This window comes from Cetorhinus maximus, chromosome 21, assembly GCF_964194155.1.
Source record: "Cetorhinus maximus chromosome 21, sCetMax3.hap1.1, whole genome shotgun sequence".
Lineage (NCBI taxonomy): Eukaryota > Metazoa > Chordata > Chondrichthyes > Lamniformes > Cetorhinidae > Cetorhinus > Cetorhinus maximus.
In genome coordinates, this window is record NC_135899.1 from 11,658,080 (window position 1) to 11,684,731 (window position 26,652).

The following is a 26,652-nucleotide window of genomic DNA, read 5'->3' on the forward strand; positions in this document are numbered from 1 at the left end:
TTGTACTCAACCAGCCCGTGCTTGAAAAACTCAGAACATAGTTCCCAACATAATATGTCATTCTGTGATTGGACCACACTTACTAAGCTAAACGATTTGCACTAACAACCAATTTAAGATTATCAGTGCGGCTTGCAGTATGGCTCACTTATGCATGCTAGAAGCTATATATGTTCACACACAGAGTTGTCCTTTGCTAACAGGGAGAACATGGCCACACATTGTGCATTTTTCAAATAAGCAAAAGCTTGGGGGCAGCCATTCCCTGCTTCATTCCCCATGGCAATGCCTCTACCAATCAGACTCCACTAGACAACCAATCAGCACGCTCTTCTCATGCAGTGTAAATTGTTGTTCCCTTTAAGATTTGGCATTCTTGCGAATGTGCTTTGATAAGTGCAAGGTGAAAAGCTTCGACAGCATGTCTCTTTTTTCGGCAATACTCAAGTTATGTACCACCAAGCCTGTGGAATTACAAGCCAGTGGAATTAAAGGTGGACGCATGGTTTTGTAAGGCTACTGGTGTCATGTCACGCGTCACAGATGTTACTGATAGTATCTGTAAAGGAGAAAGCACATTTTATTGCATGTTGTTCTGGATGAATTTTCCTGGACTACTTTTACAAAGATTAAATTCTGAATCTCTCTTCCACAAACTTTGTTGTGTCGATCGTTAATGTTAAACCTAGCGTTGCTAGTTTTTTGTTGTTAGTCAAAGGCATTAAGGGATGTTGGGCAATGATTGCCAAGTGAAGTTAGATCATAGATCCGTCATGGAGCAATGGCGGAAAAGGATCGAGGGATTGAATGGCATCCTCCTGTCCCCATGTTCAGAGATTCTGCCCTTTTTCAGGTAAACCAGATGCCTTGATTTTTCAAAATTCATTCTGTGAATGTCGGGGCTAGTGTCACGGCCAGCATTTATTGCCCATTCCTAATTGCCCTGGACTTTGTTTTGCTTATTGTTCATGATGCCGTGTCGAGTGGAAAAATCCTAAACTACGAAAACGTCCTTACTGCGATGTGGGAGTGGGCTGGGATCGCGCGAGACATTGCGTGTGGCCTTTATCGGCCAAGGCAGTGCGGTCGAAAATAGCAGAAATATTTAGAACTCCATGTTGTGGCAAACCAACGCGGCTCTTTCATAACCATTGATGTAACTACAGAGAGAACATTTTGTGGTGTGAAGGCGGAAGCATTTCCCGTTAGTGACCATGAAGGCGTTAAAATAGTCTCCGTGTTAGAAGTAAATGTTCTAATGAACTGTACACAAAATTATGCGTAAGATTCTCCTGTGATAATAAGTTTAGAAGGACTGAATTAAGGGTGATTTTTTTTGGGCAGCGATAACCGCTTAGTAACTATAATAAGTACCTGTATCACCATTGCTTAAATTCAATTTAAGGCCATTTAAGAGAGATTTGATGTCGCATTAGATTCTGGAATGAGGAAGGCACTAGGCTGTGCTCAGGCCAGGAGGTGCACACACCATGTATTATTATCGCAAATACGTGCCTCGGTTAATTTAAGATTTAACTCGGTCTTTAAGTCTACGGCATGAGTTCTTACGGGACAAGTAACGGAATATATCCGGCAGTGTTTCATTCCCAAATAGTTTCCCGGTGTGACCCCATTTGATTGGCTCAGAGTGAACCCAGAGTGAACATTGAAGTGAGGGTTTTTAAAGGTTGATGAGGGAGAGAAGGTGGGGGAAGGTGAGAGGTTGACCGGATGGAGCTGGCTGGACAGTTATTGAGCCCGGGGTTGAGGGGGAGGTGGTTGCATGGAGTTGGGGGTTGGGTGGAGGGGTGGGGGTGTTGGTTGAGAGTTGGTCAAGGGGTGGGGGGTGTAGTTGTTGATGAGGGGGAGGGGAGTAAACCTGCCGGAAAAATGAAGGCCCACCCTTTTACAGGCTGTTTGTAGCAGCAATCGGGCCTCAGAGGACAGACGACTAAACCACGCCCAGAGACCGAAAAAAATACATGAACATTTAAAGGGGCCCTGTTGCCGTCAAAACTCGGTCAGATCTTCACGTCCGCCATTTCTGCCTCTCGGCCCCAGAGGAATAAGGGAGATTCATAGGAACACCACAGCCTGCGGGTTCATTTTCAAGTCACACACCATTCTAACTGGGAGATATTTGAGCAAACTTTCATTTTCCTTTTTTAAAATTGATTATTTCATGGGATGTGGACATCACTGGCAAAGCCAGCATTTGTTGCCCATCCCTAATTGTCCTTGAACCGAATGGCTTGCTAGGCCATCCCAGCGGGCCGTGAAGAGTCAACCACATTTCTGTGGGTCTGGAGTCACACGTAGGCCAGGTCAGGTAAGGACTGCGGATTTCCTTCCCTAAAGTACATGAGTGAACCAGATTTTTTTCCCCCTACAATCGATGATGGTTGTCACGTTCACTATTACTAAGGCTAGTTTACAAAGGCGGATTTTTATTAATTTGAATTTAATTGAATTTGGCAGTGATATTACGACAATGCCACCCTCTCCCCAAAGTTGCAACTGGGTCGAAATCCCTAACAGCGTGGCTGTGTCGGCACAGCAAATAAGGTTCAAACAGTTCAATAAGGGAGCTCAGCAGACCTCATGGACAATAGTGAATGGGAAATAAAAGCTGAACATTTCAGCAGTGCACACATCACAACATAAGTAAAGAAATAATGTTTACGGTGGGGGGTGAGGTACCAATCAAGTCCACAGGCTTGTCCTGGACTCTGTCGAACCTCTTGAGTGTTGGTTGCTCTGCACACTCATCCATGGGAGCGTGGCGTATCCCTTCACCCTCATTATTTGTGCTTGGCAGGTGGCGCATAGGCTCAGGGGAGTCAGGTGATGGCTTAATCGCCACAGAATTCTCCTCCTCAGATTTGCTGTTGTAGCAACTGTATTTATATGGCTTAAGTTTCTGGACAATGGTAATGCCCAGCATGTTGATGATGGTGAATTCAGCAATGGTAATGCCGATGACGGTGACTGCCGTTAACGTCAAGGACACATTTGACCGAATGTGGCATCAAAGCTTAACTAGTGGTGAGTCAACTCAGCTCTATTTAAGAAAGGGACCTACTAGAAGCACACTACAGTATACTTGCACACGAACAGGAGAGAGTGCACATCCTGAGTGGGATACAGCCAGAGTGGGTATTGGCAATTTGGTGCAAAGTGGGAATTCGATGCATAGGGGACGAGGTGCTCTTTGCATTTTTTCCTTGCTATCCAACTTCTTGAATCTTCAGAGTGTGCTGCCGCAGTAGAGGCTACAAGGGAAAGGAATGGCTGGTAAGTAGTGTGTAAGGTCAGGTAAGTATTTACTACTTTAATCGCTTATAGTTTAAGGTATTTTTGTGGTTTACAGTTTGTATATTCTACAGTAACGAGGATCAGGAAAGAAGGGCCCTAGAGTAATTGACTTAAAAGGTTTAATTTAAAGGGGCAAGTCATGGCAGGAGCGCTCAAAGCCATGGTGTGCTCTTCGTGCTCCATGTGGGAAGCCTTGGACATTTCCAGTGCCCGAGACCAGCATGTGTGCAAGAAATGTGTCTAACTGCAGCTCCTGGAAGCTTGGATTTCAGAGCTGGAATGGCGGCTGGGGTCACTGTGGTGCATCCGCGAGTCTGAGAGCATCGTGGATAGCACGTTTAGCGAGGTGGTCACGCCGAAGATGAAGGGACTTGAGGAAGGAAGAGAATGGGCGACCACCAGGCAGTCCAAGAGAAACTAGCAGGTAGTTCAGGAGTCCCCTGGGGTCCCGCTCACAAATCGGTATTCCATTTTTGACACTGATGAGGGCGCTGGTTCCTCCAGGGAGTGCGGACAGTGCCAAGCACTGGCACCACAAGCAGCCTGTCTGCACAGAGGGGAGGAAGAGAGGAAGAGCAAAAGTAATAGGGGATTCTATATTCAGGGGAACAAATAGGCGCTACTGTGGCCATCAACGTGACTCCAGGATGGCATGTTGCCTCCCTGGTGCCAGGGTCCGGGATGTCACTAAACGGCTGCAGGGCATCCTGAAGGGGGAAGGTGTTAAGGCAGAGGTCATGCTACATGTTGGTACCAATGACATAGGTAGAAAGAGGGATGAGATCTTTCATCAAGAATTCAGGGAGTTAGGCAGTAGACTAAAAAGCAAGACCTCTCGGGTTGTAATATCTGAATTACTCCTAGTGCCACATGCTAGCGAGCTCAGAAATAGGAGAATAGCGCAGATGAATACGTGGTGCAGGGGGGAGGGTTTTAGATTCCTGGATCACTGGGACAGTTTCTGGGGAAGGTGGGACCTGTACAAGTGGGGCGGTCTACATCTGAACGAGAGCGGGACTAATATCCTTGTGGGCGGGTTTGCTAGTGCTGTTGGGAGGAGTTTAAACTAATTCAGCAGGGGGAGGGGACACAGAATGTTAGCAGGATAGGGGCACATCATAATACAACAAAACAATCAAGTCAGAGAGAGTAGCTGCAATAAGCTTCAAGGGAGTAAGGCAAGGCTGGATGGCCTCTACTTTAATGCCAGGAATATTAGAGGTAAAACGGATGAGTTAACGGTGAGGATTGACACTTGGAATTGTGATATAGTAGCCATCACTGAGACGTGATTGAAGGAAGGGCAGGATTGGCAGCACAATATTCCAGGATACAGAATCTTCAGGCGAGACAGGGGAGGGGGTAAAAGAGGAGGAGGCGTTGCATTTTTAGTTAAGGAGTCCGTTACTGCAGTAAGGAGATGATATCTTGGAGGGGACATCGAATGAAGCTTTGTGGGTAGAGCTCATGAATAAAAAAGGGGAGCCACATTGTTAGGTGTTTATTATAGACCCCCAGATAGTCGGCGAGAAACTGAGGAGCAAATATACACACTTTATGGAGGTGTGTAAAAATAATAACAATAGGGTAATTATGTAAGGTGATTTCGACTTTTCCAAAATTAATTGGGATAGACATAACGTTAAGGACTTGGATGGAGTGCATTTCTTGAAATGTGTACCGGAGAACTTTTTATGTCAATGTGTAGAGGGTCCAACAAGGGATGGCGCAGTGCTGGACCTAATTCTGGAGAATGAAGTCAGACAGGTGGCTGAGGTGGTGGTAGGCGAGCATTTTAGCGATAGCGACCACAACATGGTAGAGTTTAAGTTTATTATGGACAAAGAAATCAACAAGTCGCAAAAAAATGTTTTGGATTGGGGGAGAGTCGAATTTAGTAAAATAAGGCAGGATCTGGCCAAGGTAGACTGGGAACAGTTACTTGTGGGGAAATCTACAGAGGAACAGTGGGGAATGTTCAAAAAGGAAATGGGGAGGGTACAGGCTCAACATGTTCCCGCTAGGGTGATAGGAAGGAGTAACAAGCCCAGAGAACATTTGATGACGAGAGATATTCTGATTACGATGAGAAGGAAAAGAGAGGCTTTTAGCAGGTACAAGGGAAGCAAATCAACAGAGGCATTAGTGGAGTACAGAAAGTGTAGGGTGGAGCTTAAGAAAGCAATTAGGAGAGCAAAGAGGGCATATGAGAAAGCTCTGGTTGGTAAAATTAGGGAAAATCCCAAGATATTCTATAAGTATATCAATGGGGAAAGGATAACCAGGGAAAGAGTAGGGCCCATTAGGGACCAAGGGGGCAACAATCTATGGCTGGAGCCAGAGGACATCGCTAGAGTGTTGAATGAATACTTCACATCCGTCTTCACCCAACAGAATGAGGATGAAGGTATGAAACTCAGGGAGAAAGACTGCGAGGTTTTTAAGCAAATTGATATAGGGAGTGACAAGGTATTGGAGGTGTTGGCAGGCTTAAAAGTGGACAAATCTCCAGGTCCAGATGATTTGTATCCCAGACTGCTGGGGGAGGCAAGGGAGGAGATCACAGGGGCTCTGACCCAAATTTTTAATTCCTCTCTGGCCACGGGGGAGGTGCCAGAGGACTGGAGAACAGCTAATGTGGTTCCGCTATTTAAGCAGGGTTGTAGAGATAAGCCAGGGAACTACAGGCCAGTGAGTCTCACGTCAGTGGTAGGGAAACTATTGGAGAAAGTTCTGAAGGAGAGTATCTATCTCCACTTGGAGAGGCAAGGTTTGATCAGGGAGAGTCAGCATGGCTTTGTCAGAGGGAGGTCATGCCTAACAAATTTGATTGAAGTTTTTGAGGAGGTGACCAGGTGTGTAGATGAGGGTAGTGCCGTTGATGTAGTTTATATGGATTTCAGCAAAGCCTTTGACAAGAACCCACATGGGAGACTTATAAAGAAGGCAAATGCACATGGGATACAGGGTAATTTGATAAGGTGGATTCAAAATTGGCTTAGTTGTAGGAGGCAGAGGGCGATGACAGAAGGATGCTTTAGTGACTGGAACCCAGTGGCATACAACAGGGATCTGTGCTCGGTCCCCTATTATTTGTCATTTATATAAACGACATAGATGACTATGTGGGGGGTAGGATCAGTAAGTTTGCGGATGACACAAAGATTGGCCGGGTGGTTAAGAGTGAGGTTGAGTGTCTTGGGCTACAGGAAGACATAGGCAGGATGGTCAAATGGGCAGATAAGTGGCAGATGGAATTTAACCCTGAAAAGTGTGAGGTGATACATTTTGGAAGGAGTAATTGGACAAGGAGGTATTCAATGAATGGCATGACACAAGGAAGTTCTGAGGAACAAAGGGACCTTGACGTGTGTGTCCATAAATCTCTGAGGGCGGAGGGGCATGTTAGTGGGGTGGTGAAAAAGGCATATGGGACACTTGCCTTTATCAATCGAGGCATAGATTACAAAAGTAGGGAGGTCATGTTGGAGTTGTATAGAACCTTGGTGAGGCCACAGCTGGAGTACTGTGTGATTATAGGAAGGATGTGATTGCACTGGAGGGGGTGCAGAGGAGATTCACCACGATGTTGCCTGGGATGAAACATTTAAGCTACGAAGAGAGGTTGGATAGACTTAGGTTGTTTTCGTTGGAGCAGAGAAGACTGAGGGGCGACCTGATCGATGTGTACAAGATTATGAGGGGCATGGACAGGGTGGATAGGGAGCAGCTGTTCCCCTTAGTTGAAGGGTCAGTCACAAGGGGGCATAAGTTCAAGCTGAGGGGCAGGAAGTTTAGGGGGTTTTGAGGAAAAACCTTTTTACCCAGGGGGTGGTGACGGTCTGGAATGCACTGCCTGGGAGCGTGGTGGAGGGGGGTTGCCTCACATCCTTTCAAAAGTATCTGGATGAGCACTTGGCACGTCATAACATTCAAGGGTATGAGCCAAGTGCTGGTAAATGGGATTAGGTAGGTAGGTCAGGTGTTTCTCACGTCTCGGTGCAGACTCGATTGGCCAAAGGGCCCCTTCTGCTCTGTGATTCTGTGATTCTGTGAGTAAAAGTGGAGTCAATGGAAATCAGGGGGAAAACCCTCCACTGGTTGGAGTCAGACAGAATACAAAGGAAGATGATTGTGGTTGTTGAAGGTCAATCACCTCAGTTCCAGGGCATCACTGCAGGGATTCCTCAGGGTAGTGTCCTAGGTCCAACCATCTTCAGCTGCTTCATCAATGCCCTTCCTTCCATCATAAGTCAGAAGTGGGGGTGTTCGCTGATGATTGCACAATATTCAGCACCATCCACGACTCCTCAGATACTGAAGCAGTCCATGTCCAAATGTAGCAAGACCTGGACAATATCCAGGCTCGAGCTGACAAGCGGCAAGTAGCATTTGCACCACACAAGTGCCAGGCAATGACCATCTCCAACATGATAGAATCCAACCATCACCCCTAGATTGTGTTACCATCCATGAATCCTCCACTATCAACATCTTCGGGGTTACCATTGATCAGAAACTGAACTGGCCTCGCCATATAAATACTGTGGCTACAAGAGCAGGTAAGAGGCTAGGAATCCTGCGACAAGTAACTCACCTCCTGACTCCCCAAAGCCTGTCCACCATCTACAAGGCACAAGTCAGGAGTGTGATGGAAAACTCTCCAATTTCCTGGATGAGTGCAGCTCCAACAACATTCAAGAAACTTGACACCATCCAGGACAAAGCAGCCCGCTTGATTGGCACCCCATCCTCAAACATTCACTCCCCCCACTACTGGCGCACATTAGCAGCAGTGTGTACTGTCTAAACGATGCACTGCAGGAACTCACCAAGGCTCCTTTGACAGCAACTTCCAGACCCAAGACGGTTGCTCATCTAGGAGGATAAGGTCAGTCGTCACATGGGAACACCGCCACCTCAAAGTTCCACTTCCAGCCACTCACCATCCTGACTTGGAAATATATCACCGACACTTCCCTGTCGCTGGGTCAAAATCCTGGAACTCCCTCCCTAACAGGACTGTGGGTGTACCTACACCACATGGGCAGCAGCGGTTCAAGAAGGCTGCTCATCACCACCTTTTCAAGAGGAATTAGAGAAGGGCAATAAATGCTTGGCGAGCCAGCGACGCCCACATCCCATGAACAAAAGAAAACATTTCTTGTCAAAAATCCGGGACCAAAGTAATTGATATTTGAAAAATGGCCGCATGTCCATGGTCTTTGAAAATCAACACAGATTTGTTTCACTGCTGTTGTGATGCCAGTTAAACAGGCCATACGTTCCAAACTCTGGCGCAGATTGCATCAAATAGCACATCCCTTTGGCTGTTTGCAATGTGCAGAGCGCTGACCATATTCAACCAGTCTGTCCCTGCAAACCTCCGGACATAATGTCTAATGCTGAGATTAGACAATCCTTGCTGAACAATCCCAAGTATTTTAAGAATTACACCATCAACCATTTGAGATTATTAGTCAGGCTCCCAATGTGATTCACTTGCGCTTGCTAGAGGCTACATATATCCATATGCAGGGACCTGTCCTCTGCAGGCAAAAGGAACATGTCCGGTCTCTGTGAATTTTGTTTTGGATTAAACAGAAGCATGGGGCACAATAGTTCTCTGGTGCATTCTTAATGACAACATCTCGACCAATCAGAGTCGACTTGCCAACCATGCAGTGTGGATCGTTGCTGTCTTTAAAATTTTGCATTCTTGCATTTGTCCAGCTGAGTGCAAGACGAAAAGCTTCGATAGCATGTCCCTTTTTTCAGCAACGATCGAGTTTTGTACTATCAAACGATTATTACAGACAAATACTCTTTGACTAATTTAGAAATAAAATGGACCAGAGCACTCATCTGCCTTAGCAAAGGATATGACAAAGGCACATCCTGTCCAACAAACCCTGTAAAGTTCTTCCCACGAACTTCTGGGGACGTTCCAAAGTTAGAGAGCTCGCCCACAGCTTAATCAAACAACAGACTGACACAGTCATACTCACAGAATCACACCTTACAGTTAGTGTTCCACAGTCTTCCATCACCACCCCTGAGATGTCCTGAGCCACTGGTAGGACAGACCAATCTGAGGTGACCTCACAGTGACATATATTTTGGGCGGGTTGGTCCTGCAAGCCCTCAGCATCGACTGTGAACCCCACGACATCTCATGGCATCAGGTCAAACATGGTCAGGGAGATCTTTTCTGCTGATTAATACTGATTCCTGGATCAATTGTCTCTAAACATTTCCTCGCCACTGAAGTTACACGGACAACCCTTCTTTTGCCGTGGTTATCCCTCTACCCCTTTCAGACAGGGGTGTAGACTTTTGTAGTGTTAAATGATGGCTTGAACCTTGGTGGTCAAGTGTATGTTAAACATCGCCTAGTGAGACTCAGAAGCCCCACTCTGGCATGGCAGCCTTTGCTTTATTTGTTGCAGAGGAAGACAGTGAGCTGAGAGGCGCCGGATTCGCTGGCCTCTGTTATCTCTTCTTGGCCTGCTAACCTTTTCGTTTTGCCCCTCCTTTTCCATTGCTACGCCAGAGGTCATAGCCATCAGCGACTGTTTCCCATTTGTTAGTGTCAATGTCCACCACCTTCATATCTCACTTGCTGCCGTCTTTGCAGCAGAGGGTGTCTGGAAGACCGTTGGTCAGTGGCCAGTTCATCACATAGTTCATCAGTTTGGGTATACGGCCATCATCCATCCAACGTGACTGAGCCAGTGCAGATATTGCTGACTTAGCAATGATGGGATTAGTACCCTCCAGGACCTCTGAGTTGGTGACCTTGTACTGCCAAACGTTGTCGAGGATATATCTGAGACAGTGAGGGTGGAAACTGCTCTGCCTTTTCTCCTGCCCAGAATATATTGTCCAGTTCCCACTGTAGAGGTGTGCACTGAGGAGGCAGGCTTGGTAGACGCGCTGTCTGGTGTTCTAGGTCAGTTTTCAGTTGCTCCACACTCTCTTGCTCAGCTTGAACGTAACAGCTGCAGCTTTTGCAATGCGCCTGTTGACTTCAGCGCCAAGTGACAGATTGATGGTGATTGTGAAGCCTAGATCTAGATATGTGAAGCTATGAACAACCTTTAGCATTACATTGTCAATGCTGATGGATGGCGACATGGCAACTTCCTGACCGTGTTTGAGTTGAGAAGCGGATACAGAGAACAGGTTCTGAACCAATTGTGGGGGAAGTTGTGGGGAGGGGGATGGGGGTGGGTGGTGGTGGGACAGATGTGGGGGGCGGGAGGTTTGTGTGGAGGAAGTGTCTATCATCCAGAGCAGCGAGTTCCTTACAGCAAAACCTACATCCTGTTCACACGTTTCCTCTGAGCTCTTGCCCTGCCAGATGAACGTGTAATGTTTTTTTCTTCAATGATTGCCAAGCTTCGTCTCTTGTATGCAAACAATGCCAGTGTTCAGCTTGTCAAGTGTCAAGTCGATCACTCATGTATTGCACACATTATCGACCAACTGCAAGTAACCTGTCAATGCCGTGCACATGGTCCCGATGGTCAATCGGAAAGTTGGCATCTTCCTCCTTTTTAGTGTTTGTTTCTTTGCCTGGTGCAATGGAGTCCATCCATTCGTTGACCAGAGACTCTCTGTTCCAAACACCCACTGAAGCAGGTGAACCACGGCGGATCAGCAACTTACTAGTTGGGGGCTGCCCAATTTGAGCTGGGTGCTGGTTGACCAGTGGGACATGATGGTCCCTTCCACGGTCGGAGACAGCCCATAGCACCTGACTTCTAGCCAATTAATTTGGGCTTATTAGTCAAAACTGCCGTTTCCCGTGTTGGGTTAACGCTCTGCAAGGACAGTGCCCTCTGCAGGGCGAAATACTGGGCAAAATGAATGGGGACTCTGGACTGCCCGGACGGTTTGGCTCACTGGTCCATTTTGGAAGCCTTCTGAAGTCATTTCTAGTACGTATGAGCGAACGGTGTTTTTAAGGCTGGCCATTTCGCATCGGAAGTCTCTCTCTCTCTCTATCTGTGCTCTTTGAGGGAGTAAGGGCAATGGAGTGGCAGAAGAACTAATTCGGAAGGACGTAGCGTAAAGTTCCAAACATGATGTTCAGTTCGATAAACGTCAGTCCTTACGCTACAGGATTTGTAGACGTAAAGGTAGAATGTTAGCTTAGCAAAGGCACTGTTGTCAAATCGGCTGCTCCTTATACGCTCCATGGGTATTCAATTTTACTGACCACAGAACAGGACAATTGGGCGGAGCACATAACGGGTCGGACAACGCCCGCTTTGAGCTCGCGCCTGTGACAAGCTTCTGCCGCGTTGAATCGTGTAACGGTGCTTCAGAAGTATGTACCTCCACTTGTGGGTTATTGACAATTGATGGCTGAACAGCTGCAAGCCAATTTAACTAAGAGCACAGCATTTCCCGAATCAACGAATCTGTCCAATACCTTGCTCATGTTTGGCTCTGACCTTTATCACGTTCATCAGGGAGCAACCTGTAGAAAGAAAATCCTAGCTTCAGGTTGGCCTCATAATTCTTCGCCTTCTCAAACCAATCTACAGAAGGAGCAGGATCAAATTCAATATGCTGCTAGACTGTTCACATGATCAGGGAACGAATAAAAGTATAGATGTGACCATGAAAGTCTGATATCGGCACTTCCTCAATAATATTGAAAGAAGTTTTTTTAAAAATCTATCAACGTTCAGCTGGTGTGCGATACCAATTACCTTAACCAACATCTGACGGACACTGCCCAGCAAACTGTCATGTCACACAAATCATGCCACAATTCGCAAACGTTGCTCCTGGCGACTGATGGCATATTTAAAGGTTCATGGCTGATCTGGTCTATGGGGCTAGCAGAAGGGGAAATTGATACTCTGAAGGTTTAAGTCTGACTTAAAGACCTGCGCACAAAAACATAAAGCTGGCACTCCAGTGTAGTACTGAGGGAATGCTGCAGAATCACAGAAGCTGAGCGACACGGAAGGAGGCCATTCGGCACATCATGTCTGCACCGGATCTCCAAATAAGTATTATGGCCTAGTGCCATTGCCCTGCCTTTTGACTGTACCCTTGCACAGTGTTTCTATTCAAATAATCATCTAATGCCCTCTTGAATGCCTCGATTGAAACTGCTTCCACCACACTTCCAGGCAGTGCATTTCTGACCCGAACCATTCGTTGTGTGAATAAGTTTTTTTCTCAAGTCACACTTACTTCTTTTGCAAATCACTTTAAATCAGTGCCCTCTCGTTCTGGGTCATTTTACGAATGGGAACAGCTTCTCCCTATCTACTCCTTCCAGCCTCCTCGTCGTTTTGAACATCTCTATCAAATCTCCTCTCAGCCTTCTCTCCAGGAGAACAACCCCAACTTCTCCAATCTATCCTCATAGCTAAAGTTTCTCATCCCTGGAGCCATTATTGTACACTTTTTCTGCACTCGCTCCAATGTGTTCACATCCTTCTTATAATATGGTGCCCAGAACTGTACACAATATTCCAGCTGAGGTCTAACGACTGTCTTATATTAATTCAGCATAACCTCCTGCTCTTGCACTCTGTGCCCCTATTAATAAAGCCCAGCTTACTATATGCTTTATTAACTGCTCCCTCCACTTGTCCTGCCACCTTCAATGATCTATGCACATATGCACCGAGGCCTTTCTGCTCCTGCACCCCCTTCAAAATTTCACGCTTTATTTTATACTTTCTGGCCATGTTCTTCCTGCCAAAATGTATCACCCCACACTTCTCCGCATTGAACTTCATCCACCATTTATCACTCCACCAACTTGTCTATTTCTTCTTGAAGTTCCACATCATCCTCATCGCAGTTCACAACACTCCCAAGCTTCGTGTCATCCGCAAACTTTGAAATTGTCCCCTGCACACCAAGATCAAGATCATTAATATATATATATATATACATCAGGAAAAGCAAGGGTCCCAATACCGACCCCTGAGGAACCCCACTACAAACCTTCCTCCAGCCCGAAAAATATCCATTGACCATTACTCTCTGCTTCTTATTTTTCAGCCAATTTTGCATTCACATTGCTACTGCCCCTTTTATTCCATGAGCAGTACCTTTTCTCACATGCCTGTTGTGTGGCACTGTGCCAAATGCCTTTTCAAGGTCCATGTACACCAGATTAACAGTATTACCCTCACTGACCTTATCTGTTACCTCTTCAAAAATACTCCAGCAAGTTAGTTAAACACGATTTCCGCTCTAGAAACCCAAGCTGGCTTTTCCTTATCAACCCATAGTTTTCCATGGGACTACTAATTCTATCCTGATTAATTGTTTCTAGAATCTTCCTCACCACTGAAATTAAACTGACTGGTCTGTAATTGCTGGGCTTATCCTTACAACCTTATTTGAACAAGGGCGTAATGTTTGCAATTCTCCATTCCTCTGGCACCACCCCTGAGTCTAGGGAAGACTGAAAGCTTATGGACTGTGCCCTTGCAATTTCTACTCTCACTTCCTTCAATATCCTTGGATGCATCTCATCCGGTCCCACTGCCTTGTGAACTTTAAGTACCGACAGTCCATTCAACACTTCCTCATTATCAATGTAGAGGCCTTCCAGTGACAGAGTTTCCTCGTCTGTCACCATGGCCTGGATAGCATCTATCTCCTTGGTAAAGACGGATGCAAAGTATTAATTTAATACCTCAGCCATGGCCCCATCATCCGTATGTAAATTCATTTTTAGATCCCTGCTCGGCCCTACTCCTCTTATACCATCTCTTTACTATTTACAGGCCAATAGAAAACTTTGGGATGAACTTTAATGTTGGCTGCCAGTCTTTTCTCATAGTGCCTCTTCGCTACGCTGATATATTTTTTCACCTCCCCTCTGAACCTTCTGTATTCCTCTTGGTTCTCAATTGTATTTTATACGTGACACCTGTCATAAGCGCACTTTTTCTTCTTTACCCTAATTTCAATTCCCTTTGTCATCCAGGGAGCTCTGGATTTGTTTGCCCTCCTTTCCCTTTCGATGGAATATACCTTGACTGTGCCCAAACCAATTCTTTATTGAAGGTAGCCCATTGTTCAGCTACAGTTTTTCTTGCCAACTTCTCATTCCAGTCCTTCTGGTACAGATTCGTTCTTGCCCCATCGAAGTCTGCTCTTGCCCAGTTAATTATTTTTACTCTGGATTGCCTATCACCTTTTTCTATCATCATCCTAAAACGTACAATACAATGATCACTGTCTCCTCAATGTTACCCCACTGACACTTGTTCTACTTGGCCCGCCTCATTTCCAAGAACCAGGTCCAACAGAGTGTCTTTTCTTGTTGGATTGAGCACACACTGCCGTAGAAAATTCTCCTGAACACTATCTAGGAACTCTCGCCCCTCTCTACCCTTTACACTATCACTTTCCCAGTCTACATTCAGCTAATGAAAGTCCCCCATTATAACTACTCTATAATGCCTGCATCTCTCTGCAATTTCACAATTTCTTCTACGTCCTTCTCATTATTTTGCGGTCTATAGACTACACCGAGCAATGTAATTGAACCTGTTTTGTTCCTGAGCTCTAGCCAAATTGATTCTGTCATTAAACCCTCTGGGATATCTTCTTTCTCCAGCACTGCAATACTCTCCTTAGCCAATAAACACTGCCAGCCCGCCTCCTTTCCTTCCTTTCCTATCTCTCCTGAACACCTTATACCCGGGCATATTTAACACCCAATTCTGTCCTTCATAGAAATATAGAAACATAGAAACTAGGAGCAGGAGTAGGCCATTCGGCCCTTCGAGCCTGCTCCGCCATTCATTATGATCATGGCTGATCATCCAACTCAATAGCCTGCTCCTGCTTTCTCCCCATATCCTTTGATCCCTCTCACCCCAAGAACTATATCTAACTCCTCCTTGAAAACATACAATGTTTTGGCCTCAACTATTTTCTGTGGTAACGAATTCCACAGGCTCACCACTCTCTGGGTGAAGAAATTTCTCCTCATCTCAGTCCTAAATGGTCTACCCCGTATCCTCAGACTGTGATCCCTGGTTCTGGACTCCCCCAGCATCGGGAGCATCTTTCCTGCATCTACCCTGTCTAGTCCTGTTAGAATTTTTTAGGTTTCTATGAGATTCCCCCCCTCATTCTTCTGAACTCCAGCGAATATAATCTTAACTGACTCAACCACTCCACATATGTCAGTCCCGCCATCCCAGGAATCAGACTGGTAAACCTTTGCTGCACTCCCTCTATAGCAAGAACATCCTTTCTCAGATGAGACCAAAACTGCACACAATGTTTCAAGTGTGGTCTCACCAAGGCCCTGTATAATTGCAGCAAGACATCCCTGCTCCTGTACTCGTGTCCTCTCACTGTGAAGGCCAACATACAATTTGCCTTCTTTACCGCTTTCTGCACCTGCATTTCCTGAACCAGGTCTCTGTTATCGACACAACATCATATTTCCACATGGAAATCTGCCCCTTTAACTCCCCAATCTTATTTACTATGCTCCGTGCATTCACATACATGCATCGTAACCCTGATTTAGATTTTGTAACTTTCTCCCTTACCCCGAATTTACCTTTTAACTTACTATTCTCTATACCCGTGTTCCGTGACCCTCCCAGTATTTTGTGCGCCCAGGTATTCCTCTCTAATGTTTTCTTTTGGTTCCCACACTCCTGCCAAGTTAGTTTATAACCCTCCCAACTGCACTAGCAAAACGCCCCGCATGGAACTCAGTCGCAGGTCTGTTCAGGTGCAACCCGTCTGGCTTGTACAGGTGCCATCTCCCCTAGAGCCAGTCACAGTGCGCCAGGAATCTAAAGCCCTCCCTCCTGCACCATCCTACCAGCCATACATTCATCTGCCTTATCCCCCTATTTCTGAACTCACTGGCAGGTGACACAGGGAGTAATCATGAGATTACTACATTAGAGACCCTGCTTGCTATTTTTCTACTTGGCTCCTTAAATACTAATTTCAGGATCACATTGCCCTTCCTACTCAAGTCCCAATGTGGACCACGACCTCTGGCTGATCAGCCTCCCCCAGAGGAATGTCCTGCAGCTGCTCTGTGACATCCTTGACCCTGGCACCAGCGAGGCAACATACCATCCTAGGATCACGTCTACGGCCATAGAAACGCCTGTCTGTTCCCCTAACCAATGAATCCCCTAGCACTAAACCTCTTCCTTTCTTCTTCCTCCCCTCCTGTACAGCTGAGCCGCTCGTGGTGCCACAAACGTGGCTCTGACTGCACTCCTCTGATGAATCAGCGTCCTCACCAGCTTCCAAAACAGAAAACCGATTTGTGAGTGGGACCCCAGGGGACCCCTGCACTACCCGCCTACTTCTCTTGGTCTGCCTGGTGGTCACCCATTCCTTATCTGTCTCCAGGCCCTTAAGCTGCGGTGTGCCCACCTCTCTGAACGTGCTACCCACGTAGCTCTCAGCCTCAGGGAAGCGCCACAGTGACTCCAGCCGCTGTTCGAGCTCCAAAACCCGCAGCTCAAGTTTCTGCAGCTAATAGCACTTCCTGCACATATGACCGTCTAGGATACCGGTAGCGTGCAAGACTTTGCACATATTACAGGGTGCACACTCCACTCGACTGAGCTGCACTGCTATGCCTTAACAACCACTTCCCTTAAGTTAATTTTATTCTACTTTGGATCATTTATATTACTTTATTCTATTGGCCCTTAATTTCGCTTATACCTGGCGCTTCACAGTTAAGTCCAAGTATGGGAGCTTTAAAAATATTACACCTTTCTAATTTACTCATCAGTTCCTATTTACCAAGGCCGGCACCCTTCCTTGAGCAAATGTAGAAAAGGAAAGGGGCACCTCCTCCCTCAGTCGCCAAACTCCAGCTGAAGCACTCAACTGCAGCCAAACACAACACTTCAGTGCGGACAAAGTCAGCACAATAAGATAATCTAATTTTATACTCTCTGAACCTAGCCTCTGAAACCCGGATTAAGCCAGTTATCTAATTAACTGGTTGCAGTATTAACTAGTTGCAGCCTGCATGAGCCCTGTTTTAAGGCTGGCCTGAAACCCGCCTTCTTCCAACCCTAATATGGCTCTAATATGCACTCCAACAAACAGGTCACGGATTATAGTTTTGTTACACGGATAGGGTTACTGCTTCATGTAGTTGTGGGTGATTATGGGGAGGAGCAAAATGGCCTTAACCTCCACTGGTGCCCATTTTTTGACTCCGCATATCTGAATGCTGCCTCCAACAATTCGAAAATTATTCCTGTCATATAGGTATTCTAAAATATTTTCAGAAATGATCACGAACAGGTTCCAATGTATAACTAAAATCGTACCGATGCACACAAGCAGCTTGTATTGGCGACTGGCTCCGAATTCACTCATTGCTGCTATCGATCCAATGAGAAATGGTCCAAGGCGGTACTAGCATATTTCTTGCACATGATAAAACCGGAGATGACACTGTAAGAGGGTATATGTTGCCTGCCACTCGTACGTCACTCACTGATCAATATCCGACCTCTGAGGCCAGACGAAGGTTGTTTGTGGGAGTTGCAATCAGAAGGTAATGGGTCTACTCTTTGTGTGACTGTTGGGCGCACGGCAAATTAGCAGTTATTCCGATCTAGTGGCGACCTCCTTTCGTTGGTCATGCTAAATGTGACCTATAAATTAAACCTTAGCAAAGCGTGCAAATTGCTATGGCTTTTTGAAACATTATCAACAGAAGGTTCAGTCTGTCTACATGGCGTTTCAGATCCCAGCTGTCTCTCAGCTGGTAGCACTCGTGCCTCAGAGGTAGAAGGTTATGCGTTCAAATCCCGATCCAGAACTCCATGGCAAAAGACACTCCATTGGAATACAGAGGAGTGCCGCCCTGTCAGAGATGCCATCAATCGGATGAGCAGTTAAACAATGGCCTTTTCTGCCTTCTCAGGTGAATATAACCGATCATGTATGAAGGAGAGGAATGGCCTATTGTCCTAGCCAATTCTTCTCCCTCAATCAACACTGAAAAAACAGATTACTTTCATTATCATATTTCTGTTTGCGGGGCCTTGCTGTGTGCAAGTTGGCTGCCTTTGTTTCCTACATTGCAACAGCCCACTTCCAAAGTGCTTCGTTGTACGGAAAGTGTTTTGGCAAGCCTAGTGGTCCTGAGGGTGGGATATGAAGACTAGTCTCTCGTTCGTCCGTTATGTTAACGGAGATTTTCACTCACCCGTCCGTCCTCTCAGGAAATAATAAAAGATTCTTTTCAGAAGCCGAGGCCGCGGTTGAATACCGCGAGGACTATAACTGAACACTGCGTTCTGCAGCGCGTTGGGTGCTAAACAAATGGAGGCACAATTTCAAATGATTTGAAATAGGACATCAATTTGTATTCCAGCCGGGCACCCTCCACTGCTACAGTGTAGCAGGGCAAATGCATTACATTTAAATGGATCACCAGTTTTTTTCCCACAACGTTGAATGGATTTCTATGAAAAATGATATAACAGAAAGCATTTCTCCTTCTACCCACAGGTAACGGCGGAGCTATGCTATGGAATACAGTCGTTTGGTCATTGCTGTTGTTCCCTGGTAAGTAATCTGCTCCTGGGCTCGCTTTTGTATCTATGAATAAACAGATACACACGCACACCCACATGAACACATATACACACACGGCGTATGCACAAATTCTGAGGCGGTGGTGTAGTGGTACAACCACTGAAACAATAGCCCTAGAAGCCCAGCTCATGTTCAGGGAACACGGGTATTTAAACCCACCACGATCGCCCCTGGTCAAATACAAATTCACTTATCTAATAAATTGAATCATTAAACAAAACACAAAGGCTCGCCTTACTAAAGGTGACCATGAAACCATCATGGACTGTCGTTCAATCCCAGTTCACCGGTGTATGTCAGGGAAGGATATCTGCCGACGTTAGCTGGTCTGGCCCACACGCGACTCCAGGCCCACAGCAAAGCGGCTGACTCTGAACTACGCTCAAGGGCAATTAGGGATGGGCACTAAATGTTGTCTGTGCCAGTGGCGCTTGCATCTAGTGAAAGAATAATTGAAACATAAATGTGGTAAAACCAAATTTTAATCACATGCTGTAAAATGCAGCTATCGAAAAAAAACACACTTGTGTGGAGTCCTTTATGCAATTGAACGAAGCTTTTTAAAACGCGTTAACATTAACTGCTAAAGAATCGAATCGCAATTCTCAGAGCTGCTGTTGCTAACTGTGTTGTCATTTATGGTCACAAGGTCTGGAGCAGCGCATTCAAAGGTTTCCAGTGAGCCGCATTTGCTTATGTAGTGTTACCCATTAGAGTTTCGGATTAGCCAAGGGTCTAGGGTTGATCACAGTAAGGAAAGAGGCGACTTGAGCGGCCAGGTTAGGTCTGGGGCGATTGCAGTGGAGTCAGTTCACTGGGTCCCATGGTCGCTACCGATCTGACACATGAGAATTTAGCCCGGAATTAATTTGAAAGGTGCGTCAGCCTCCACGCGACGAAGGATCCCATCCCGACGACCACCTCCGAGCGTAAGTTCGGCGGGCCACTTCCAGAATTTTCTGCGCTCAGGTCAGTTTCACAGATTTAGCGGTTTCGCTTCGCTACTCGCTATTAATTCAAAGTGCGCTCATCAAACCGTGCCCAGTGCACGGTTATAGGTATCAGCCTCCGATGAATAATGATGAAAGCATAAATGCTTAACATGTCAAATGTGCTGAAACAATGGATTCGGAATTTTCCGACAAGCCACGCTAAATGTGTTAAAGTTTGTGGACGAAAAAATGGGGGCCCGAGCAGACAAAATCCTCCAATAGAACCCCTCTGCTAAGAAAGCTTCATTGTGACCTGCTGGGCCTCATAACGTTCAGCCCCTCTGTCCTGAGGCTGTCCTACTAAATGTATGTCGAGGTCTAGTTAGCCCTCATTAGGAATCGGATTGAAATTTCTAGGAAAGACATGACTAGTGGGCAATTACCATGCAAAGTCAATTTTGCAAAGGGTATATTCTATGTTCAGGAGCTTGGACTGGTTTCCCAGACGTGGACTAAGAAACACCCGTGGCATTCAAGGGACCCAGTGATGCTGGACTGTATCGCACTTTCGTGCGTATCAAAGGCCCCTTAAGGTACATTCCCTTGATGTTGTATGTCATCGGAATGGTTTACAGGGATAGAAGGGAAAATATGTGGATAAGTGTGATTTTGTTCACTGCCATTCAGGGAATCTCAGCATGGTTACAACACAGAAGAAGGCCATTCGGCCTGTTGTCTGCCCTGGCCCTTTGAATGAACATTTCATCTAGTGCCATTCCACCATCCCCCCCACCCACCCCCACAACCCCCCCCCACCCGCCCCACATCAGCCTTTTCACTATAACTTGTGCGCTCTTCCATTTTAAATAACAATCTAATTCTCTTTTGAAAGCCCCGATTGAACCTGCCTCCACCACATTGCCAGACCTTAACCACTCGCTGCGTGAAAAAGATTTCCCACATGTCGCCATTGTTTCTCTTGCGAATTGCATTAAGTCTCTGCGCTCTCGTTCTCAATCATTCCATCAATGGGAACAGCTTCTCCCTACCTACTCAGTCCAGGCCCCTCGTGATTTTGAGCACTTCTATCAAACCTCCTCTCAGCCTTTAATTCGCCAAGGAGATCAGCCCAATTTCACCAATCTATCTTCATAACTGAATTCCCTCATTCCCGGAACCATTTTTGTGCACCTTTTCTGCACTTTCGCCAATGCCTTCACATCCTTCCTAAAGCGTGGTGCCCAGAACTAGATGCAATACTCCAGTTGAGGCCGAACCAGTGTTTTATACAGGTTTAACATAACTTCCATCCTTTTGTAGTCTATGCCCCTATTAATAAATGCCGCGCGCTTTATTAACTGCCTTCTAACCCTGTCCTACCACCTTCAATGGATTGTGCACATATACACCCGTGGTCCGTCTGCTCCTGCAGCCCCTTTCGAGTCGTACCCTTTATTTTATATTGGCTCTTCGTGTTTTTTCTACCAAGACGAATCACTTCGCATTGCTCTGCATTGAACTGAATCTCCAATTTCACCGCCTATTCCACCAAACTGTCTATATGTCCTTTTGAAGTCCTACACTATCCTGCTCACAGTTCACAATACTCCCAAGTTGTCTATGGTCCGCAACTTTTGAATTTGCGACCTATACAGCAAGGTCTGTGTCGTTTATTTATGCAATGTGGCAGGTGAATTGTCTGTTGCTCTCCGGCGATTGTGACGAGACTGAGTTTTAATCACTCCTCACATATAAATGCGCAAACATAGGCAGTATTGAGGATTGGATAGCACAATGTTTACTTGCTTTCTATTTCCCTCCTTGCGATTTTGTTAACATTCCAAACTGCTCTTTACATGAAAAAAGGAAAGGTCGGCTAGAAAGTAGCCTACCACTCGGGTGTAACACAGCGGGTACATGTTCACCTCGCAGGCCTGAGTGAAAACATGGACTTGCGTTCGGCCACTTGCTGAAGAAAGCGTCCGACTCTCTTTCACTTGGATTATAATTTGTCACCATCTTTACGCGCCGGACGCCAAGTTGGTAACTGAACCCACCGAACTAGCGTAAAAATATAACTGGCATTGAGGCGTAATATTCAGGCAACAAGGCGAATGTTTGAAAGGAACTACTTCAAATTGTTTTGCAGCAGCTGCCGTCGTCTCCATTAGAGACACGCTTATAATCTGTTCCCATAAATGAAGGACAGGGGCAAGCGCATGGCTCTGTTTTATTCGGGGAGTAGACTGAGGGGCAGAAAGCAAACTGTCAGATAGCAGGCTGTGAGATAGACGGGCCATCTGCAGTAAAGGTGGAAATACTAGATACTCAGTATTCAGGCAGTACGCAGTATGCACTCAGGTCGGCAATGGCTGTTGACAAACGCAAAGTGCGAGCATTTCAGATCTTCTTCAGGGAAACTGAAGAGCTCCGTTACATGCGGATGGCTGCTGAGCTTTGAGTTTGTTGTCATCTCCAATTCAGAGCCGATTGCTGCAACTGAAAGAGCAAAAATGTAGAGTGGCGCGACTATTAATGAGATCGTTTTATGTCTACAGGAGTTACTGACTCGAGCGTTACAGTCAACCAAACGCCGACTTTGATTCACGTTACCGAAGGTGACACCATCTACCTGCACTGTGGTTTCAGTGTGAATGCGAGCCATTCAGGAAATAAAACCACTGTTGGTTCATTCACTTGGTATAAAGATTTGAGAGAGTGTGAAGTTGATAAAAGCTACACGGGATATATCGGTCGCATTGAGAAATCCGATAAATTTGCCTTCGAAAAATTTCAAAACGCATCCATATCGATAGCCGAGGCGAAACTGAACGATACAGGAAGGTATTTCTGCGAGGTGGAGATTGTCAGCGGTGGAAAGGGGACCGGAGATGGGACAGAGGTCACAGTAAAGCGTGAGTTTGTATTATCATACATGTTACACCTGTAGATTCATTTAAATAGAAACGGGGGGTGCTTAAAACATCAGAACATTAACCGAAATTTCCCTCTTGAATCTTGCCCGTAGAATATGTAAACTGACGGTAAAAGCAAAAAACTGCGGATGCTGGAAATCCAAAACAAAAACAAAAATACCTGGAAAAACTCAGCAGGTCTGGCAGCATCTGCGGAGAGGAACACAGTTAACGTTTCGAGTCCGAATGACCCTTCAACAGAGCTAAATAAAAATAGAAGAGAGGTGAAATATAAGCTGGTTTAAGGGGGTGGGTAGAGCTGGATAGAGGGCCAGTGATAGGTGGAGATAACCAAAAGATGTCACAGACAAAAGGACAAAGAGGTGTTGAAGGTGGTGATGTTATGTAAGGAACGTGCTAATTAAGAGTAGAAAGCAGGACAAGCAAGGTACAGATAGCCCTAGTGGGGGTGGGGTGGGGTGAAGGAATCGAAAAAGGCTAAAAGGTAGAGATAAAACAATGGATGGAAATACATTTAAAAATAATGGAAATAGGTGGGAAAAGAAAAATCTATATAAATTATTGGAAAAAAAAGGGGGGGATCGGAAAGTGGGTGGGGATGGAGGAGAGAGTTCATGATCTAAAATTGTTGAACTCAATATTCAGTCCGGAAGGCTGTAAAGTGCCTAGTCGGAAGATGAGGCGCTGTTCCTACAGTTTGTGTTGAGCTTCATTGGAACAATGCAGTAGGCCAAGGACGGACATGTGGGCATGAGAGCAGGGTGGAGTGTTGAAATGGCAAGCGACAAGGAGGTCTGGGTCATGCTTGCAGACAGACCGAAGGTGTTCTGCAAAGCGGTAAACTGACGGGGTCGGATGCAATGTTGATATGACACCCTGTCCGAGTTTACTTTGCTTTCAAAATAGTGGAGCACAATCCTGGAGCCAGCTGTTAAAGCCGGCTTTCACAGAATCATAGAGTGGTCACAGCTCAGAAGGAGGCGATTCGGCCCACCGTATCTGTGCCAGCTCACTTCAAGAACAACTCAGCTTGTTCCACTCCTTTCCTGCGATTGCACTGCAATTTTTTCCCTCCTTAGGTGCTCATCCAATTCTCTTTTCAAACCCCGATTTATCCGCCTCCACCACATTCGTCCAGATCCTAACCACCCGCTGCGCAAAAAAAAAAATGCTTTTCTTTTCCCTCATGTCGCCGTTGGTCCTTTTGTTTCCTGCGGTTCGCAACCCTACCACACAAGGGAACGGTTTCTCCCTATCCACTCTGTCCAGGCCCCTCATGATTTTGAACACTTCGATCAGTCTCTTCTCGACCTTTCCTCCCGAAGGAGAAACAAGCCTGGGTTCTCCAATCTGTCAAAATGACTGAAGTCACTTATACCCAGATACATTTTCATTAATCGTTTTCGCATCCAACCTAAAGCCCTGACATCCTTCCTAAAGCGTGGTGCACAGAATTGGGCACAATACCCAAATTGAGGTCGAAAAAGTGTTTTATAAAGGTTCATCATAGCTTCCTTGCTTCTGTATTGCATGTCTCCACTTATAAAGCTCAGGCTTCTGCATACCTTGTGAGCCATTTTCTCAGCGTGCCCTGCTACCTTCAACGATTCTGCATATATGTCCTCTATAGTTTCTGTCACTCTGTGTTCCTGCACTCTCCTTAGAATTGTGCCCCTTATTTTGTATTGTCTCTCCTTGTTCTCCCTACCAAAATATACCGCTTCACGTTTCTCTGCATTATATTTCATTCTGCTATGTGTCTGCCCCTTCCACAGCCTGTCTATGCCCTTTGGAAATTTATTAATCCCCCTCACAGTTCACAAAGTTTTGTCATCTGAAATTTTGTTTTTACGCATGTGTCAAGGAATGCAGAGGTCCTAGTTCTAACCCCTGACCTTTCTCCAGTCCTACAAAGAAACAGACATTCCTCACTCCTTCCCCTTTCCCGTCACTCGGCCTACTCCTTCCTTTGACCTCACGACCTTGAACTTTGCTGCAAAGTCTAATATGTTGCACATTATCCAACACCGTTTGGAAATGGAAGTCCACGTGCATTGCATCCGCCACTTTACCCTGATCAGCCCTTGCAGTTAGCTCAACGGAGAAACTTAAGATAGTTAAACACGGCTCGACTTGAATAAATCCATGCTGGCTTTCCCTAATAAACCCACACCTGTCTAAGTGACTGCTGATTTTGCCCCGGATTATCATCCCCATAAGCTTTTTTTTATCACAGAGGTTAAACTAACTGGCCTGTATTTGCTGGGGTTTTGAACAATAGTGTAACATTTGCAATTCTCCAGTCCTCTGGCACCATCCATGTATTCAAGGACGTTTGGAAGATTGTGGCCAGTGCCACCGCCACTCCCTCCCTTCCTTCTCACAGCAGCCCGGGATGAATCTCATCCGCACCTAGTTGCTTATCAACTTTAAGCACAATCAGCCTTTCAAATCTCTCCCCTCTATCAATTTTTACTAAATGCTGCATCTCTACTACCCCTCTTTCACTAGGACTTTGGCAGCATCGTCTTCCTTGTGTTGAGACATGCAAAGTATTCAATTGTTTCTCAGCCACGCCCTCAACCTCCATGTGTAGATCAACCTTCTGACCCTTATCCAGCCCAGCTCCTTGCCCTACTCCCGTTTTCTATTTATATGCTTGTAAACTTTTCTATTCCCTTTATGTTAACTGCTAGCCTCTCCCCATAGTCTCTCTTTGCCCCCTTTATTTGATTTACACTTCCGCTCTGTATTTTCTATTCTCAGCCTGGTTCTTAATTGCATTGACAATAGACATATATAGTCAGGTTGGCACACTTCTTTTTCTAAATTGTATTAGTAAACCAGATAGATTGTTGTGCCAATCTGGTAGTTGAAATATTCACTAAAACTGATACAAGCTTTCTTTTCCGCATCCATTTAATTAACTGAATGCAAATTCCCCAACTGCTGTGCTGGGATTTAAATTCATTGCCTCACTATCATTAGGCCAGCTGACCGGGTCACAAGGCTGCGGAGCAGCATCGAATTGAAAAGCCCTGATTGTTTCGAGGAAGAGAAACTCGTCGAAGCTAAAATTCTCAACTTTAAAGCTATTTGAAACCTGTGTTGAGTCTTGAGAGAAGTAGAAAATGTGATTTTAGAATCATCTCACTATTCCATCAATTTCAACCTGAAGACAAAAACCTGCATGCGTCATTCGTGACAGTTTTCAGATGAGGGAAATGTACAACAAAGGTGGAACATTTTAATTACTCAGAATTTACAACACAGTAATAGGCTCTTCTCTACAACATTTTATTCTCTACCTTTCATCATCCACGGAGCTCAGTCTTTGTTTGCCCAGCTTTCCCCGCTGTGTGAATACACATCAATAATGCCAGAGCCATCTCCTCTTTAGATGCAGCATATTGTTCCATTGCAGTTTTATCTGCTGATCTTAGATTTCAATATACAGTACCTGGAATAGGTTCATTTTCACTCCACTGAAATTGGCCTTGCTCCAATTTAGATTGGTAACTTTTCAAGAGCAATCATGGATGTAAAATAATTGCTAGACTTGTCGGCGATGCCCATATCAGTGAACGAGTTAACAAAAACCTAACAAAAATCATGATACAATTCCAAGCACCTCATTGAACTTCAACCATCAGTAATTACATGCCACATATCCTCCACACGATGAAGTAATCAACTGGAAAGAGTCAATTTTGAAAACAGTTTTAGCCACTGTAGCTTGCAATCAGATCATGTAACCTTGCTGAAATCATACGGATAGACGTCGGCAATGAAGTTATCGTAAGTTGCACATTACTTTCGACAAAAATACCCAACTGCTGCAACATTATAGTGGAATGAGA

At 45.6% G+C, this 26,652-nt stretch overlaps 1 long non-coding RNA gene across 1 annotated transcript; it reads left to right on the forward strand.

Moving 5' to 3' along the window:
* The first annotated feature begins 774 nt into the window (after positions 1–774).
* On the forward strand, positions 775–22,600 carry LOC144695331 (uncharacterized). The gene is made up of 3 exons (XR_013579932.1): positions 775–853; positions 18,838–18,894; positions 22,415–22,600. It is a non-coding gene; the product is annotated as an uncharacterized LOC144695331 (long non-coding RNA).
* Positions 22,601–26,652: the final 4,052 nt, after the last annotated feature.